Source organism: Prorops nasuta, unplaced genomic scaffold (genome assembly GCF_024137725.1).
Source record: "Prorops nasuta isolate Cenicafe-Biocafe unplaced genomic scaffold, Cenicafe_Pnas_1.2 PNAS00001, whole genome shotgun sequence".
Lineage (NCBI taxonomy): Eukaryota > Metazoa > Arthropoda > Insecta > Hymenoptera > Bethylidae > Prorops > Prorops nasuta.
Genome location: NW_027116798.1, coordinates 12,230,612 through 12,248,537, shown reverse-complemented (window position 1 = coordinate 12,248,537; position 17,926 = coordinate 12,230,612). Strand labels below are relative to the sequence as shown.

General features: G+C 34.9%; 1 protein-coding gene and 1 pseudogene across 2 annotated transcripts in view; one reads left to right on the top strand and one right to left on the bottom strand.

The window, feature by feature from the left end:
• LOC136779621 (leucine-rich repeat-containing protein let-4) overlaps positions 1-17,926 on the top strand; it is a 1,178,420-nt gene that overhangs the window by 681,665 nt on the left and 478,829 nt on the right. The gene's annotated exons all lie outside the window — the stretch shown is intronic.
• LOC136774484 (putative nuclease HARBI1) lies at positions 6,144-7,931 on the bottom strand (annotated as a pseudogene).

The following is a 17,926-nucleotide window of genomic DNA, read 5'->3' as shown; positions in this document are numbered from 1 at the left end:
ATACTTGAAAATGTTATATTTCGCGAACGGAGCATCGTACAGAGCTAAGCGAGGTCTCATTTTTCTTATCTCGATGTATTCTAACCGATTAGGCGATAAAATTAGTGGGTCATATTTTTTGGTTGACGATGAAAATATGTGCCACGACAAATCTATCGAAACCAATCTCGTCAAAATCGGATGTATGGAAGCCGAGAAATCCATTAGTTAAGTTACAAATTGTTTAACTGAAAAATACTTGAAAATGTTATATTTCGCGAACGGAGCATCGTACAGAGCTGAGCGAGATCTCATTTTTCTTATCTCGATGTATTCTAACCGATTAGGCGATAAAATTAGTGGGTCATATTTTTTGGTTGACGATGAAAATATGTGCCACGACAAATCTATCGAAACCGGTCTCGTCAAAATCGGATGTATGGAAGCCGAGAAATCCATTAGTTAAGTTACAAATTGTTTAACTGAAAAATACTTAAAAATTGTACATTTCGCGAACGAAGCATCGTACAGAGCTGAGCGAGGTCTCATTTTTCTTATCTCGATGTATTCTAACCGATTAGGCGATAAAATTAGGGGATCATATTTTTAGGTTGACGATGAAAATATGTGCCACGACAAATCTATCGAAACCAATCTCGTCAAAATCGGATGTATGGAAGCCGAGAAATCCATTAGTTAAGTTACAAATTGTTTAACTGAAAAATACTTGAAAAGGTTATATTTCGCGAACGGAGCATCGTACAGAGCTGAGCGAGATCTCATTTTTCTTATCTCGATGTATTCTAACCGATTAGGCGATAAAATTAGTGGGTCATATTTTTTGGTTGACGATGAAAATATGTGCCACGACAAATCTATCGAAACCGGTCTCGTCAAAATCGGATGTATGGAAGCCGAGAAATCCATTAGTTAAGTTACAAATTGTTTAACTGAAAAATACTTAAAAATTGTACATTTCGCGAACGAAGCATCGTACAGAGCTGAGCGAGGTCTCATTTTTCTTATCTCGATGTATTCTAACCGATTAGGCGATAAAATTAGGGGATCATATTTTTTGGCTGACGATGAAAATATGTGCCAAGACGAGTCTATAGAAACCAGTCTTACCAAAATCGGGCATATGGAAGCCGAGAAATCCATTAGTTAAGTTACAAATTGTTTAACTGAAAAATACTTGAAAATTTTATATTTCGCGAACGCAGCATCGTACAGAGCTGAGCGAGGTCTCATTTTTCTTGTCTCGATGTATTCTAACCGATTAGGCGATAAAATTAGTGGGTCATATTTTTTGGTTAACGATGAAAATATGTGCCACGACCAATCTATCGAAACCGGTCTCGTCAAAATCGGATGTATGGAAGCCGAGAAATCCATTAGTTAAGTTACAAATTGTTTAACTGAAAAATACTTGAAAATGTTATATTTCGCGAACGGAGCATCGTACAGAGCTAAGCGAGGTCTCATTTTTCTTATCTCGATGTATTCTAACCGATTAGGCGATAAAATTAGTGGGTCATATTTTTTGGTTGACGATGAAAATATGTGCCACGACAAATCTATCGAAACCAATCTCGTCAAAATCGGATGTATGGAAGCCGAGAAATCCATTAGTTAAGTTACAAATTGTTTAACTGAAAAATACTTGAAAATTTTATATTTCGCGAACGAAGCATCGTACAGAGCTGAGCGAGGTCTCATTTTTCTTGTCTCGATGTATTCTAACCGATTAGGCGATAAAATTAGTGGGTCATATTTTTTGGTTAACGATGAAAATATGTGCCACGACCAATCTATCGAAACCGGTCTCGTCAAAATCGGATGTATGGAAGCCGAGAAATCCATTAGTTAAGTTACAAATTGTTTAACTGAAAAATACTTGAAAATGTTATATTTCGCGAACGGAGCATCGTACAGAGCTAAGCGAGGTCTCATTTTTCTTATCTCGATGTATTCTAACCGATTAGGCGATAAAATTAGTGGGTCATATTTTTTGGTTGACGATGAAAATATGTGCCACGACAAATCTATCGAAACCAATCTCGTCAAAATCGGATGTATGGAAGCCGAGAAATCCATTAGTTAAGTTACAAATTGTTTAACTGAAAAATACTTGAAAATTTTATATTTCGCGAACGAAGCATCGTACAGAGCTGAGCGAGGTCTCATTTTTCTTGTCTCGATGTATTCTAACCGATTAGGCGATAAAATTAGTGGGTCATATTTTTTGGTTAACGATGAAAATATGTGCCACGGCAAATCTATCGAAACCGGTCTCGTCAAAATCGGATGTATGGAAGCCGAGAAATCCATTAGTTAAGTTACAAATTGTTTAACTGAAAAATACTTGAAAATGTTATATTTCGCGAACGGAGCATCGTGCAGAGCTGAGCGAGGTCTCATTTTTCTTATCTCGATGTATTCTAACCGATTAGGCGATAAAATTAGTGGGTCATATTTTTTGGTTGACGATGAAAATATGTGCCACGACAAATCTATCGAAACCAATCTCGTCAAAATCGGATGTATGGAAGCCGAGAAATCCATTAGTTAAGTTACAAATTGTTTAACTGAAAAATACTTGAAAATTTTATATTTCGCGAACGAAGCATCGTACAGAGCTGAGCGGGGTCTCATTTTTCTTGTCTCGATGTATTCTAACCGATTAGGCGATAAAATTAGTGGGTCATATTTTTTGGTTAACGATGAAAATATGTGCCACGGCAAATCTATCGAAACCGGTCTCGTCAAAATCGGATGTATGGAAGCCGAGAAATCCATTAGTTAAGTTACAAATTGTTTAACTGAAAAATACTTGAAAATGTTATATTTCGCGAACGGAGCATCGTGCAGAGCTGAGCGAGGTCTCATTTTTCTTATCTCGATGTATTCTAACCGATTAGGCGATAAAATTAGTGGGTCATATTTTTTGGTTGACGATGAAAATATGTGCCACGACAAATCTATCGAAACCAATCTCGTCAAAATCGGATGTATGGAAGCCGAGAAATCCATTAGTTAAGTTACAAATTGTTTAACTGAAAAATACTTGAAAATTTTATATTTCGCGAACGAAGCATCGTACAGAGCTGAGCGAGGTCTCATTTTTCTTGTCTCGATGTATTCTAACCGATTAGGCGATAAAATTAGTGGGTCATATTTTTTGGTTAACGATGAAAATATGTGCCACGGCAAATCTATCGAAACCGGTCTCGTCAAAATCGGATGTATGGAAGCCGAGAAATCCATTAGTTAAGTTACAAATTGTTTAACTGAAAAATACTTGAAAATGTTATATTTCGCGAACGGAGCATCGTGCAGAGCTGAGCGAGGTCTCATTTTTCTTATCTCGATGTATTCTAACCGATTAGGCGATAAAATTAGTGGGTCATATTTTTTGGTTGACGATGAAAATATGTGCCACGACAAATCTATCGAAACCAATCTCGTCAAAATCGGATGTATGGAAGCCGAGAAATCCATTAGTTAAGTTACAAATTGTTTAACTGAAAAATACTTGAAAATTTTATATTTCGCGAACGAAGCATCGTACAGAGCTGAGCGAGGTCTCATTTTTCTTGTCTCGATGTATTCTAACCGATTAGGCGATAAAATTAGTGGGTCATATTTTTTGGTTAACGATGAAAATATGTGCCACGGCAAATCTATCGAAACCGGTCTCGTCAAAATCGGATGTATGGAAGCCGAGAAATCCATTAGTTAAGTTACAAATTGTTTAACTGAAAAATACTTGAAAATGTTATATTTCGCGAACGGAGCATCGTGCAGAGCTGAGCGAGGTCTCATTTTTCTTATCTCGATGTATTCTAACCGATTAGGCGATAAAATTAGTGGGTCATATTTTTTGGTTGACGATGAAAATATGTGCCACGACAAATCTATCGAAACCAATCTCGTCAAAATCGGATGTATGGAAGCCGAGAAATCCATTAGTTAAGTTACAAATTGTTTAACTGAAAAATACTTGAAAATTTTATATTTCGCGAACGAAGCATCGTACAGAGCTGAGCGAGGTCTCATTTTTCTTGTCTCGATGTATTCTAACCGATTAGGCGATAAAATTAGTGGGTCATATTTTTTGGTTAACGATGAAAATATGTGCCACGACCAATCTATCGAAACCGGTCTCGTCAAAATCGGATGTATGGAAGCCGAGAAATCCATTAGTTAAGTTACAAATTGTTTAACTAAAAAATACTTGAAAATGTTATATTTCGCGAACGGAGCATCGTACAGAGCTGAGCAAGTATGTATTCATGTTCCCAAACTTTCGGATTAATTGAATTAATCTTATATTATATGTTTTATATTTCATGCAGGATTAAAATTTAGAAAATAATAATGTCCCCAAACTATTCTTCTTCTAAACAATTTTTTGGTTTCAAAGTATGCATTCGATAGACTTTCGGTCTCAAAATATGCGCTACATGTACATAAGTACTTTATTGAACGTATAGTTTAAGGACATATCATACTTTATATAGTGTATAGTATGAGCTCATGTCCCCAAACTATCGCTTTGGTTAAGCTGGTCTTAAAATATACGATGTATATCTGAATCCGATTTAATATTTAACAAATTGTATGTCCTCAAACTATACTTCTTATATAAATTTTATGGTTTCAAAATATGCGTTAGATAGATTTTTGGTCTTAAAGTATGCATCCGATATATGAAACCGTTTATGTTAAACGCATAGTTTGAAGACATGCCATATTTGACATAGTGTATAGTATGAGGTCATGTCTTCAAACTATGCATTCACTTGGATTGTCCTCAGAGCATGCGTTTTATTGATGAAATGTACATATTCACTTAATTTAACGCTTAGACACGAGAATTAACATTGGAATCAGTATTCTGGTATAATTTTACGTATTTTAGACCAAAAAAAACAGGGTGGCCCAAACTATGCGTTTGACATACCTATATAAATATATATACATACACTTATAACTGTCAAGTTTTATTACTAATTAATACAATTGCATTTATTAGATCCAACTTTTTTCAAGCAATATATACTAAATAATTTATTGCTACAAAATTCTAATACACCAGAAGGTAGTACAGAAAGTGTGCAGGAGAATGCTGAAACATCCAGATGTATGGAATCGCCAAGACTGGACGACTATAGGGTGGAAAACCGTGAAAATATTTATCCTCAAAATAATAAATCGGGTAGTAAAAACATCAATAAATACAATCATTTATAAATTTATACATATGCAATTTAAAATACAAACAAATTTTTGAAATACAGATAAGTTTGTGTGGAATCATAAGACCACAAAATTGTTTCTGTCATTATATGAAGAAAGAAAAAATAGGTTTAGGGACCCTAAGATAAAGAAGAAGGTACTTTGGGCAGAAATAAATAATGAATTCAAAAAACATGGCTATGAAACTTTGACCGAAGACTTTCTGGACAGAAAACTGCGTAATATGAAAAAAACCTATCGAACTATTAAAGAAAATAAAAATGCGACAGGTCGTGGCAGAATTCACTGGGAGTACTTCGAAGAGTTTGAAAATATTTTTTCTAACGATAAAACAATTAATTATGGACCTACAATCTCTTCATTATCGACATTTGAAACAAGTACGCCAATAAATATGCCCATATCCATTTGTACGGAAAATGAGTTCCTTGACCCAGACGATCCAGAACCTGTTGACGCCATTGGTCAGTCACCAAAACTTTCCATTACCTCTAATGTATCAAATTCAGGATCGTTTAGAGCACCTTCAGCCGAACCCTCCATACCACCACAAATGTCATCAAGATCAAGAGAATCAAGTGTCTCTAGTGATAATACCCTAAGAAGCAGTGGAGATAATCCACCACCAAAAAAAAATAAAGCTTTATACGATCTAAGAAAAAAACTTGTTGCTACAGAAGAAGAGAGAGTTAAGGCAATAAATAAATTAACAGAGGCAATTGTAGAAAATAATACAATTCAGAGGGAACGAAATGTTCTAATAGGAAATTATTTGAAAACGCTACCGGATAGAAATAATTAAAATACTTTTTATTATATTAAATACAATATATTTTACAATGAAAAATGTTTATCTTTTAGTTAAAATAAATACATTTTTATAACAGCTTTGAAATAAATTATTATGACAATGAATACATAATTGATCTTCGTTTTGCCTCAGCTATTCCTCGTAGTTGCATATTTTCATCATGAATCTCATTAGAATAAACGTCATTATCATCGTCATCTATTTCTAAATCTTCCTCTAAATCAATACCCTCATGTTAAATAATAAAATTGTGTAAAACACAAGCTGCAGCTATAATTTTGTTGCCTAATTGAAAATCAGAAATATCAAAATATTTAAGGCGTCTAAATTTACATTTTAGCAACCCAAACGCTCGCTCAATTACTACTCGCGTTGAGCATAAAGATCTGTTGTATTTTTCTTGGTTTTGAGACAAGTGGCCGGTATCTTTAAAAGGTGTTAATAAAAACGGTTGTAACGGGTACGCTGAGTCACCGAACAAATGTTCATCAGTAGAGAGTGATGTTGGATTCTCTAAATGTTTTGCTATAGGACTGATTCGGAATACAGTGGCATCATGCATTCTTCCAGGTAATCCAATGAAGCAATCGATAAATTTACAATATGGATCGCATATTCCTGTAATATTTGTTATATATAATTGAAACTATAATAATCTTAAATGTCATGAATTACTTATTATAATATTAGCCATGATTATCGAATTTATTACCTTGCAAAATTATGGAATGGAATCCCTTCCTATTATAAAAATCAACAGCATTTTTAATAGGCTGCTTACATGCTATGTGGCAGCAATCAATAGCACCAATAACATTAGGGAAGCCATTGATTCTGTTTTTAAAAACCTACAAGAAAAAGAGAAGTTAAAGAAGAAGCAGCACTAAATACTCTATATTCTTTTTAAGTTATCAATATTACTTATACACACACACACACACACACACACACACACATTTGACAATATTTTCCTTCGATTACTATCTGGCCATTTAATAAATTGAGGCATTAAATCTACCAGAACTGCTATAATTTCCTTAAAAATATTATGACCAGAAGTAGGAGCAATATTAAATCGGTCACCCACTGCTAAAAAGCTTTCCTGCTTACTGATAAGCCATATCGTAAACAATAATTTTTTTTTTAATGGTGCATATGTGTCTGGATTACCATTAATTGTATTTCCTACAATATTTATTAGAATCTGTAAAAAAATGAATTAATTATCAATTAATAGCACACACCAGGTTAATAATTAGGATCATTAAACACACATGCGTCACAATGTCTAGATCACAATTACAATAATATATTTAATAAATTGAGGCATTAAATCTACCAGAACTGCTACAATTTCCTTAAAAATATTATGACCAGAACTAGGAGCAATATTAAATCGGTCACCCACTGCTAAAAAGCTTTCCTGCTTACTGATAAGCCATATCGTAAACAATAATTTTTTTTTTAATGGTGCATATGTGTCTGGATTACCATTAATTGTATTTCCTACAATATTTATTAGAATCTGTAAAAAAATGAATTAATTATCAATTAATAGCACACACCAGGTTAATAATTAGGATCATTATACACACATGTGTCACAATGTCTAGATCACAATTACAATAATATATTTAATAAATTTGGCTCAACTTACTTCAAAACTACATAAATTCATCCGAAAATGCTCTTTGAATTGCATGTTGTTGTACAGCGGAATAATTTTTTCATAATACTCCTCATTTCGATGTTTCTTGTTTTGAACTTCATCATTAATTATTAAATTCAGTCCTGGGGTAGGTTCAGTAATTTCAGGAATATTTGTTAACATTTTGTTAACCAAATCACTTTCATCTAATAATAATAATAGGAGATCCATATTTAGTTAACCTCACTGACACTTCAAAATAACACTGACGTTTTCAAAAAATTTGTTTACAGAACGCCGCCATTTTTGTTTTCGTCGATCTAACTCAACGTAGCGTTCAGGAAAGTATCAGAAACTTGCTACAGTCGATCAGTAGCTGCCCAGATAACATTTTGTGTGCAGATTGGCAGCAGATTGCTAACAGAAATGCTCAAATTTTGTTGTCAGATTGCTATCAACTATAGAAACATTTGACTTGGTATTTGCCGTCAGAACCGGCACATACTAGCCTTCTAGCAGAATGACGACAAAAACAAAACGGAATCTGTACACATAACCTGAGCGCAGATTTATAGCAGATTTGCGACACAGTCTGCAGTACAGTCTCTGAAGGCAGATTAAAAACAAAAACAAAGCAGGATTTGTTACTCTATGTACGCTCTTTAAAATGTTACCCAATAAAACCAAAAATGTTGAATCAACGTAATTTCTTAACGCGTTATCTATAGTTGAAACAACGTGCCCTATGTCGCCAAAATCCACGTTTCTATCAACGGTTGATTTAACGTTTACACAACGGTTAATTTAACGTTTCTGTCCGCTTGAAAAAATTTTAGGATGAATAAATTGAATCGCGTGAATAATTTAACACTTCAATTTGCATTAAAATCACAAAATATTATAAGTTACCATTATACAATCAATTTTTACTAAAAAAAAAAAAGAAAAAATATTAGGAGATGGCTGGACGCGAACCTGCGTGCAGCAGGTTTTTCCTCTTACACGTAATCTATATGAATTAATTGTCTTTATATTGATTTCTATCAATCATCGAATCTTACACACTATAATAATTTGCATCCTAGAAGCACCGCGGACGATCCTTCGAGTCTCCTTTCTCCTGGAATTGGCTACAAATCGTAAAATAGCTGAAAGAATTTCTAACATGGCGCGCACCTTAACCACTAAGCTACGTTAGCATATGATAGATCGTTACAATTTTGATGAATATGCAACTGTTATTGAAAATCACCTTACATTATTTTTTATTTCGAATTAAATCCTAAAAATCTTTGTTGTTAAATATTTTTATAAATTACAATTTTTTAATCATTTGAATAAATATTACTAAAAACAATATTTGAACTGTTTCCTTGACATAATTTCAGTTCACGAAGAAAACGTTGTGCTAACATCATTTAATCGTTGCATCTATAGAAAAAATCAATATTTAAAATACATTAGAAAGATTCCATCAATTCTACCGTTTCATATTAGTTGTGGAGAAAAACGTTGCTTCATCAACGGAAGTTAAACGTTATTTCTCTTGGAGAATACAACGTACGTTTATAAAATGTTAGAAAGATGCCTTGTATTCAACCGTTTCGAATTGGTTATGGGTAAATACGTTGTTCCCTCAACGTCAATTAAACGTTATTTCTTCTGGATATTTATCATTATTTGTTTAAAAATTTTCAGATATTATAATTAATACAATTTTAAACGATGTACCACCTAGTGGCTTTAACGTTGTTCTAAAAGACGGCGTCATGTTTATCGTTCTGCGCATGCGTCATACGGCGTAAGACATTTAAATCAAGTACGCAGAGTCTGCTGTGTTTCTGCTGCAAATCTGCTGCAGGTTCACTTGCGTTTCTGCTACAAATGTACTATAGGTTCTGTCGCATAAAGCGATATCATATTGTTGTTAATCTGTTAGCAGAAACTGACAAGTCAGGTTCTGTTTCCAATATGGTGTCATTTTGTTGACTGGATTTTGTAGCAGAATTTCGTTTACTTTTGCACAATCGGATAAGGCTATCTGGGTGCTCACGCAACAGTTGTCTGGGCTGAATGCACCCAATGACAGGATAAGATAATTTGAATAGTGTTTATATACTGCGTGTACATATGTCAGCCGTAAACTATTAAGGTTAATTGTATAATTTATAATATAACAGAGTGTTGAAATGTAGTAGGAAAATATTTTCGAACGATAATAATTAATATATAAATAGATTCATTAATTATTATTATGTATTCTCATTTAGATAAAATCTAATCGTTGCAAAATAATGAAATACAGAGAAACTTAAATGTCAGATAAGTAAATTGATTTAGTAAATAATATTAAATTTTTGAACAAATAGCTTTGTGATCTGTTTTATGTTGATTGTTGCAGGTTTAATGGAACAAGACATTTTAAGAACTACCAGAACTTGATATGATGCTATCGATTATTCCTGTCTTTCATCTTAATTAGGCTAGCACAAGCTACACTAAAGGATTTTAAAATGCTAGCGTATCAAGAATAATTTTATCACTTTTAGAAAGAGGTACAGATTTGGCTTTACGGTAGATGGTGTTCAAATGTATTGTTGGTAAAAGAAATTTGAAATTGTTTAACTATTTAAGATCTGCAATAGCTGTCTTTTTCACAAAGGATACATTTAAAATATTGTACATTATGCAAAATATCTTTGTCCACCACTAAACGAGGCAGTCTTGAGTTTGAAATATTTCAATTAGCTTAAAATATTCACTATAATTAGATAATGATGTTCATTATCAATAATGAACAAACTGTCAGATTATGTTAATAAGTTTATCTTAAACATTCTAATTTAATTTTTGGATTCAAGGGCTATACGCAAAAGTTGGATGATGGTCAGGAAATATAAATTCTACACAGCCTACATTAAAATATACACTGGACCTCAATATTCTAAAGCAAGTAACTACAATTTCCATTTTTTTCTAATAGTACTTATACATTAAATATTCTAAAAATGCTTTCAATTTCTATGATAGGTAAACAATGAGTTCCACTGGCAAATTTCTTCGGAAAGTTTTGAAAATTCACTGAACAGCTCTATATACCAGCTTTATGTTAAGTATGCATGGTCTTTTGGTGTTAACAACGTCACACATTTATGAAGGTTTCCATCTAGCTTTGTTGCACTGCGTAAAGCAATATGACTAACAAATATATTATATGGTACAGGTTTTTTGAAGTTACGTACCAATCTGAATTTTCAAGATATCATACAATTGCAGTTATCCAAATGATAATTCTACTTTTTATCGTCTAACTACTTATTCTTTGCTCCATCAAGTGCATTCCTTGGAACAGTGCTGGTTATATCTAAACTTTATTATGGTACTATTAGAAAGGATATGTAAAGAAATACGATATTTTTGTTTTATGCATCTGATTTATTTATCATTTCAAATTTGATTTGACTCTTATTATTAAGGTATTTGTTTTTTAATATAATTAACTTATTTATTACATCATCTGAGAAATTATTTTCTATAACAATAGAGTCTACAAACTGCTCATTTTCATCAATTAAACCTTTATAACATTTCATGCTCCGAATTGATTTAATCATAAGATTTCTCTCATTGGTTTTCAGTGCTTGTATGTCACTGAAATTATCAATTAGTTTTAATATTTCTTTATGTTGGGTATCAATTTTTTTTCCTTCAAGTGCATCTAATTCTGTGTATAACTGTAAAACTTCTTTATTAAAATTTAACGTGGTTTTTTTCTTTTCTCTTGAATTTGTGCACGTATTGCTTAAAAGTTATTCACTCTTGTATGATAAATTATTTATGTAATCTGTAGAAGACAAATTTAAAAGTAAATATTAGGGAAAGATATGATTATTCGAAAAATAGAAGTTTATTTAAATGCAATTATTTCAGAAGTTATCATATTTAAATTAGAACAAATTAATGTTATTTTTCAATCTTTCTTGAGAAGAAGTTGGTAATTAGAAGAAAATAAATAATATGTATATAAAATTGTACTATATTAAATTCTAATTCATCGTTATTAAAAACTAGGTGCTGCTTACTTAAAAAAGAATTGATCTTAGGTCTTTTTCCAAGAATTTTATTTAACGTCCTATGATAGGACTGGCAAAAATTATTTGTTCTATCCTTGAATTTATATACACTAAAGTGTTCTGGCATTATTTGGTTTAACCAAAATGATTCATAATACTTAAAATATTGATCAAATAAATTTTGAAATTCATATTGCGTTTCTTCCTTAATTAAATAAAAAATATGTTTGATATAATGTGCTGGTAAAAGTGCTAAAAGTATTAATCTTTTTAATATTCTATATCTTTCTGGATATTTTTCTTTATTAATAAGTCTATTAATGAGCGACATACTTCTTGCTTTTTTTATTAATGCCTATAAAAGATCAGATTATTAATAATTTATTTAACTTAATTAGGTACGACATTTAAACTAAAATATAATCTAAAATATATTAATTTATTAAACATACTTGTGAATAATGGAAAAAGCAATGATTAATTTTTATTTGGGGAAAAACTATTTTAGCAGCCATGGATAATGCATTTTCATAATCTGCCATAAATATTAAAGGCCTAAAATTTATAAATTTTGTTTTTAAAAATGAAAATATTTTTAGATAGTCGGTCGTTTGCTTTCGCTTCATTAAAGTCCATACACATGGAATCACCTGTATATAAGGGCAATTTATGAAGGAAAACTTAGTACACAAATTATTTATTATTTTATAAAAATTAACATATGTTACTTTATTAGATTCAGTATCAGTTTTTATCAAAATTGAAAGCAGCTGCATATTTCTTTCCTTTAAATTAGGGCAGCTTTTAAACGTACCATCAACAAACATTTGTCTAACGCCATTTAGATTATTCAAAACATTTTTACAATAAAATATAAAGCTGGTTGCCTCTCCATTTTCTTTAATTATTTCAACTGTAAGATTATCTAAATCTGTTTTATTTTCTAAAACTACGGCTAAGTTTTGAAAGTTATTTTCATTCAATGTAATATTTATTAGCCTACTATTCTTTAAATATCTTTGTAACGTATGCCTGCATGATCCATTAAACGTTGGAAGGTCGCGGGCGCGTTTTTATGTCCGAAAGGCATGCGTGTGAATTCGTAATGACCGTTTGGAGTCGTGAAGGCCGTTTAATGCGCGTCTTCCGGAATCATAGGGATTTGGTAGAAACCAGAAGCCAAGTCAAAAGTTGAAATATATTTAGCTCTGCCTAATTGGTCTAAAATTTCAGAAATATTAGGTAAAGGATAGGAGTCACTGATAGTCTGCTCATTAAGTTTCCGGAAGTCAATAACTAAACGCCAACGTTTATTTCCTTGAGCGTCAGGTTTCTTTGGTACTATCCAAAGCGGATAATTAAAAGGCGATAGTGAGGGTTGGATGATATTGTTATTTAATAATTTGTCTACTTGACGTTTAATTTCTTTCCGATGTACAGGCGGATAACGATACTGTTTGACGTGAGTCGGAGCTTAACTATTTGTTCGAATGTCATTTTGCATAATATGGGTGGGCGGAATTAAATCGTTTTCGGTAATAAAGCGGTCTTGATTCAACTCTACCATTCGTTTAGCTGAGGCTTCCTCCAATGGACCCATATGATCCGTTGGCAATAAGGACCAAATGGAATCGGAATGCGATTTTAAGGGTTCTTCCTTATCTGTGTCAATATTTAAATTTTTAATCGAAGTCGTGAGTTTTTCAAAGTATTCTTCCTTGGTTTCGAAAGGTTCTAGCTATAATGGCGAGAAGCCGTGAATGTACTCCTCCTCGGAGGAGTTAACAAGGGGTACATAGGCATTGTGCGAAACAGTGCCCAAGTAGTTTCCAGTCCTGTGGTCAGAGGGGAAGGTTTTTTGTTCTTAAAATAAAATTGTCAAAGACCCAGTTTAACGATAAAAGGAAGATTTATTCAATAAATAAGATTGTACAAAATTTACAAAATATATATACAAAGTAACCGCTGTACTTAAATTATCGACTTCCTAGGGAATTTGTTCCCGTCAAGTCCTAGGGAATTTCTGCGGAAGAAGATTCCCAAGTACCCTAGAAACCAAAATTACCCAGAAAGGAACGCGGAGCAATAAACTCCCGAACTCAATAATTTCCCTGGGGTATTCCCCAGAAAAATCCCCAGCTACAGGAGGAAGCAAGGGTGGAGAAGTGGTTTAGGGAAGGGGAAGTCCCATTACCCCGCAGCCTCCTTCTCAACGAGCTCTAATGGCTCCGAGCCACCCCAAACCGTAGGGTGAATCTACCCCTTCCCATTACCCGACTCTTGCGAGAGCCCTGGATTCAAGGGTAGGGAACACTGGGTCCGAAAGAGTCCTCGGAGGCAGTGTGGTAGGGGAAGGAGAGGATTGAATTTCTCCCAGGAAGTCCCGGGAGATATCTCCCTTAGGAGGGAGGAGAGTGACGCAGAGGGGAAGTCCCCTCTTGGAAGGCGGTGGGTGGTTGGGTGATACTTACCAAAGATCGACCCGTCGAGTTAGCCAGTGGAGGCGCTCGTTTGCTGGCCAGTGGAGGCGCTGCCGTTGAGGCGTCAAAAAAGAAGAATCCGAGAAGGCGACAAAAACTGCTGCGGTTGCTGCTGCTACGCGGCTGTCGAGCAAGTTTGGGGTGCGATGGGTCCTTATCAAGGACCCACCTAAGTAATTGCGCGACACTATTCTTGCCAGCGAGAGAGCTGCTGCGGGCGCTGGCCACCTAGTGCCCAAGCGCGCAAGTAGTGTTGCTGTCGCGGCCGCGACGCGCCAGGGCCAGAAAACGCGTAAGCGCGCCGCGGAGAGATAAAGACAGATAGAGCGGCTAGACGCTGTCGGTCTAGCCGTCTACTGTCAGCGCAAGAGAGAAAGGGAGATATAGCAGAAATGTGGAATCTACTTCTCAGCATTTTTGCTCCTCCCGATCTCGAACAGGCATACCCTTGAATGTTTTTGGTGATGGTTTCACCATAGAAAACGCCTGGGGCGCAGAGATGACGCGAGATATAACCCGTCGCCATATTTGGATTTAAAATAGGAGCCTAAATAAGGCAGAATGGTGCGCGGCGGCACTCGTATAACTTCACTTGTAGTGAAGGGAATAAAGAAGTTATTGAAGAAAAGACAGTTCGATTCAAAATCTATTTTGGCACGATACTGTCGGAAAAACTCCGCACCAATTAATCCATCCTGTTCAATTAGTGTGAGGTCTGAAATAATATGGAAAAAACCACGGGGTTTCCCAGGAAAGGAAGAGAAACTGTACCGAGTGTACTCACGAGGTCGGAACAGATACCACGAAGGTGAATGACGTTACTGAGACCCACTGCCGATTTATCGACAACGAATTTTTCTTTAATTAAATTGGGTTAACTGCCCCGGTATCAACTAGAAATTCCAGAGGTGAGATTGGTGACACTCCGTTCACCCGAACCATAGGAGATTTCTCAAAAGACGGCAGGTTTAATTGTCGCACGTTTCTTGTGACGTTGACGGACCCGCCAGATCTGCTTGGCTGGTTATAGCCATTGTTGAATGCAATTGGCCACTGGGTAAATTGGACCGGCTCGCGGCCTGATTCGGCTGGCCCGAAGTTCCGTTTCCCGAAGTTCTTTGGCGATTTTTAAGTTTGAAGCATTGTTCAATATTATGACCGGGGTTCTTATAATAACGACAAACCGGAGTATTAGGATTTAGTGGTTGAGAGTTATTGTTTCTCTCGTTTCCATTTCTTGAATGCTGCCCTGAAGGTGACCGTCCATTAGGGGCCGCGTTAGAAGGGCGGTCGATTGGATTTGTGAATAGCGGCGGGGAGTTCGCCGAAATGTTACGTTCAGGTTGATTTAAATTGTTCGCGTTATTTTGTACGCGTTGATTTTTACTCCAACAGTCGTTGGGAGTATGGCCCTTCTTTTTGCAAAGATTACACGTTGGTTTCGGATCAGGAGATTTTCTCCAATCCGGATCTTTACGTGAATAGGCCTTTTCTAAACGCAATGCCAATTGACAAGCTTTTTCAAATTTTTGAAAACCTTCAATTTTCATGCGTGTAACGAATTCTTCTGGAAATCCGTTTAGAAGACCTTTAACAGCTTCTCTGTCTAGACTGTCTTTGAAGTCTTGGTCAATACAAGGAAAGCCGTCGGTTTTTACCGCGTCTTCTATACCATTGCAAATATCCCTGATTCGCGAAATGAATTCTATAAGGTGTTCAGACTTACGCCATTTGATATTGCCTAATTCACCGCGGTATTCGTTCGCTTCTTTGTTCGGTGCGAACGCGCATTTTAACCAATCTAATAGACTCGGAATTTTATTAACTATTCTATCCTAAACGGCTCTAGCTGCCAGACCTTGCAATTTTCCTATGATTGCCATAGTGAGATTAAATTCAAGTTCCGGGGCGATCATTTCGCGGACGCGCATACACTTCCTTCCAAATTCAAAAACGCTGAGGTTGGTCCCATCGTAAGACGGAATTTGATTTAAAACGTCTGAAATTCTCATGCTTGACCGAAAATCCTGGGGCTCATTTGGTTCGTGGAATTCTAATCGATGAGAGCTACGAGGAGCTACCCGTGACGCTGGTGTCGGAAGGTTTGAGCAGGATGGTAACCGGGGATTTCTTGACGGGGTAGGACCAGCAAGCAAGGATCGCCGCATTTCGTTTATTGCTCGGCGGTTTAATACATGAGAATTTTCTAAGTCTTGTCGGATTTGTTCTTGCGACGCAATTAAACTATCGATCAGGGTTTGGAATCTGAAGAAAATATCTAACGTAAACGCTTGTTCTTGTGCCGCTGAAAAGGGGGGAGGAAATGGTTCCGATTGTTCCGGTCGCTCTGGTGAAGGTGCTCGCGGCTCGAGAGAAAATGATCGCGGTGTGCCGTCGGACTGATTATTATCGCGAACTCGGCGGTCAGCAATATCTAAGGCTTCACGCCTTTCTTGGAGGATATTTAAACGTGCGTTCAATCTATCGTTCAAGGGGACTGAGGATTCGTTATTCATATTGGAGAAATGAGGAGAAATGAAAAAGGGAAAAGAGAAGAAAAAAAAATTTTTTAGGGAAATGAGGAGCAACAAATTAGTCGGTCAACATGAAGTCCGAGTTATAACAATTTAACTACAAATTACCATCAAAGTATGATATAATTGGGAAAAAGTTAAATGAATCAGTTAAATATGAATTGAAACTGGGTAAAATAATAAGCAAGAGGAAAAGAAAGGAAGGAATTCATATCACAGAATTTAATTCTTAATTGAATTATGAATGTAGGAATCAGATAACACACGGTATGACTATGCCGCGTGAATCTGATGGAATAGAGCAAATGTAGTTAATCAGATTTCTTAAAGGTTGACTTCCATTTCACATTTATATAAAAAATGTAATCTGGAGGTCATCAGTCTATGAGGAAGGCAAGAATATGCTAAAAATTCTTTCAGGGAAGATATTGGGAAGATGATGGAAAAACGATAATTGAGCACACATTTAACATATACATATAAAATAATTAGTATGATTAATAAAGAACAGGAAAGTGAGAGTATCCCACCGCTGCCACCAATTTTGTAACGTCCAGAGTTGTACGATTAATAGATTAAACTCGATGCTCAACTACAATTTTATATTGTCGTTAAGACCTTAGGTATAGCGTTATTAATTTTTTTAAATAAGGCGTCGTAAGTAAGAAAATAAAACTCTGGGCGTACAAAATGAGAAGAAAAGATGAAATTCAGGGTTGGAAATAAATATAATCCAAATATTACCTGGTGATGAACAACAATAAAAAAAATGAAAGAAGAAGGTAGAAGGGAGACTCTCCTGTTAACCGCTGCTTGGACTACAGTCTTCGTCGCCGTAGGGAACCAGGGATGATTATGAGTGTACGGTGAAAAGAATATGTGCACTGAATTGATTATAGAGAGAAATGAACTTTAATTTAAATAAATGTTTTAATCGCTTATAAAAAAAACAACTAATATTCTCGAATTTTTGACAATATTATGAACGCGAACTTTGTCTCACTTTCTAGGTTCAAACTTTACACAATTTCTAGAATTTATTTAACGAATTGGAATTTACTTAATCAAGACGTGCGAGAAGAGTAAAAGTAATTTTGAAAAAGCGAATGAGGAAGTGAGTCTAACTTGAAAAAAAGAAT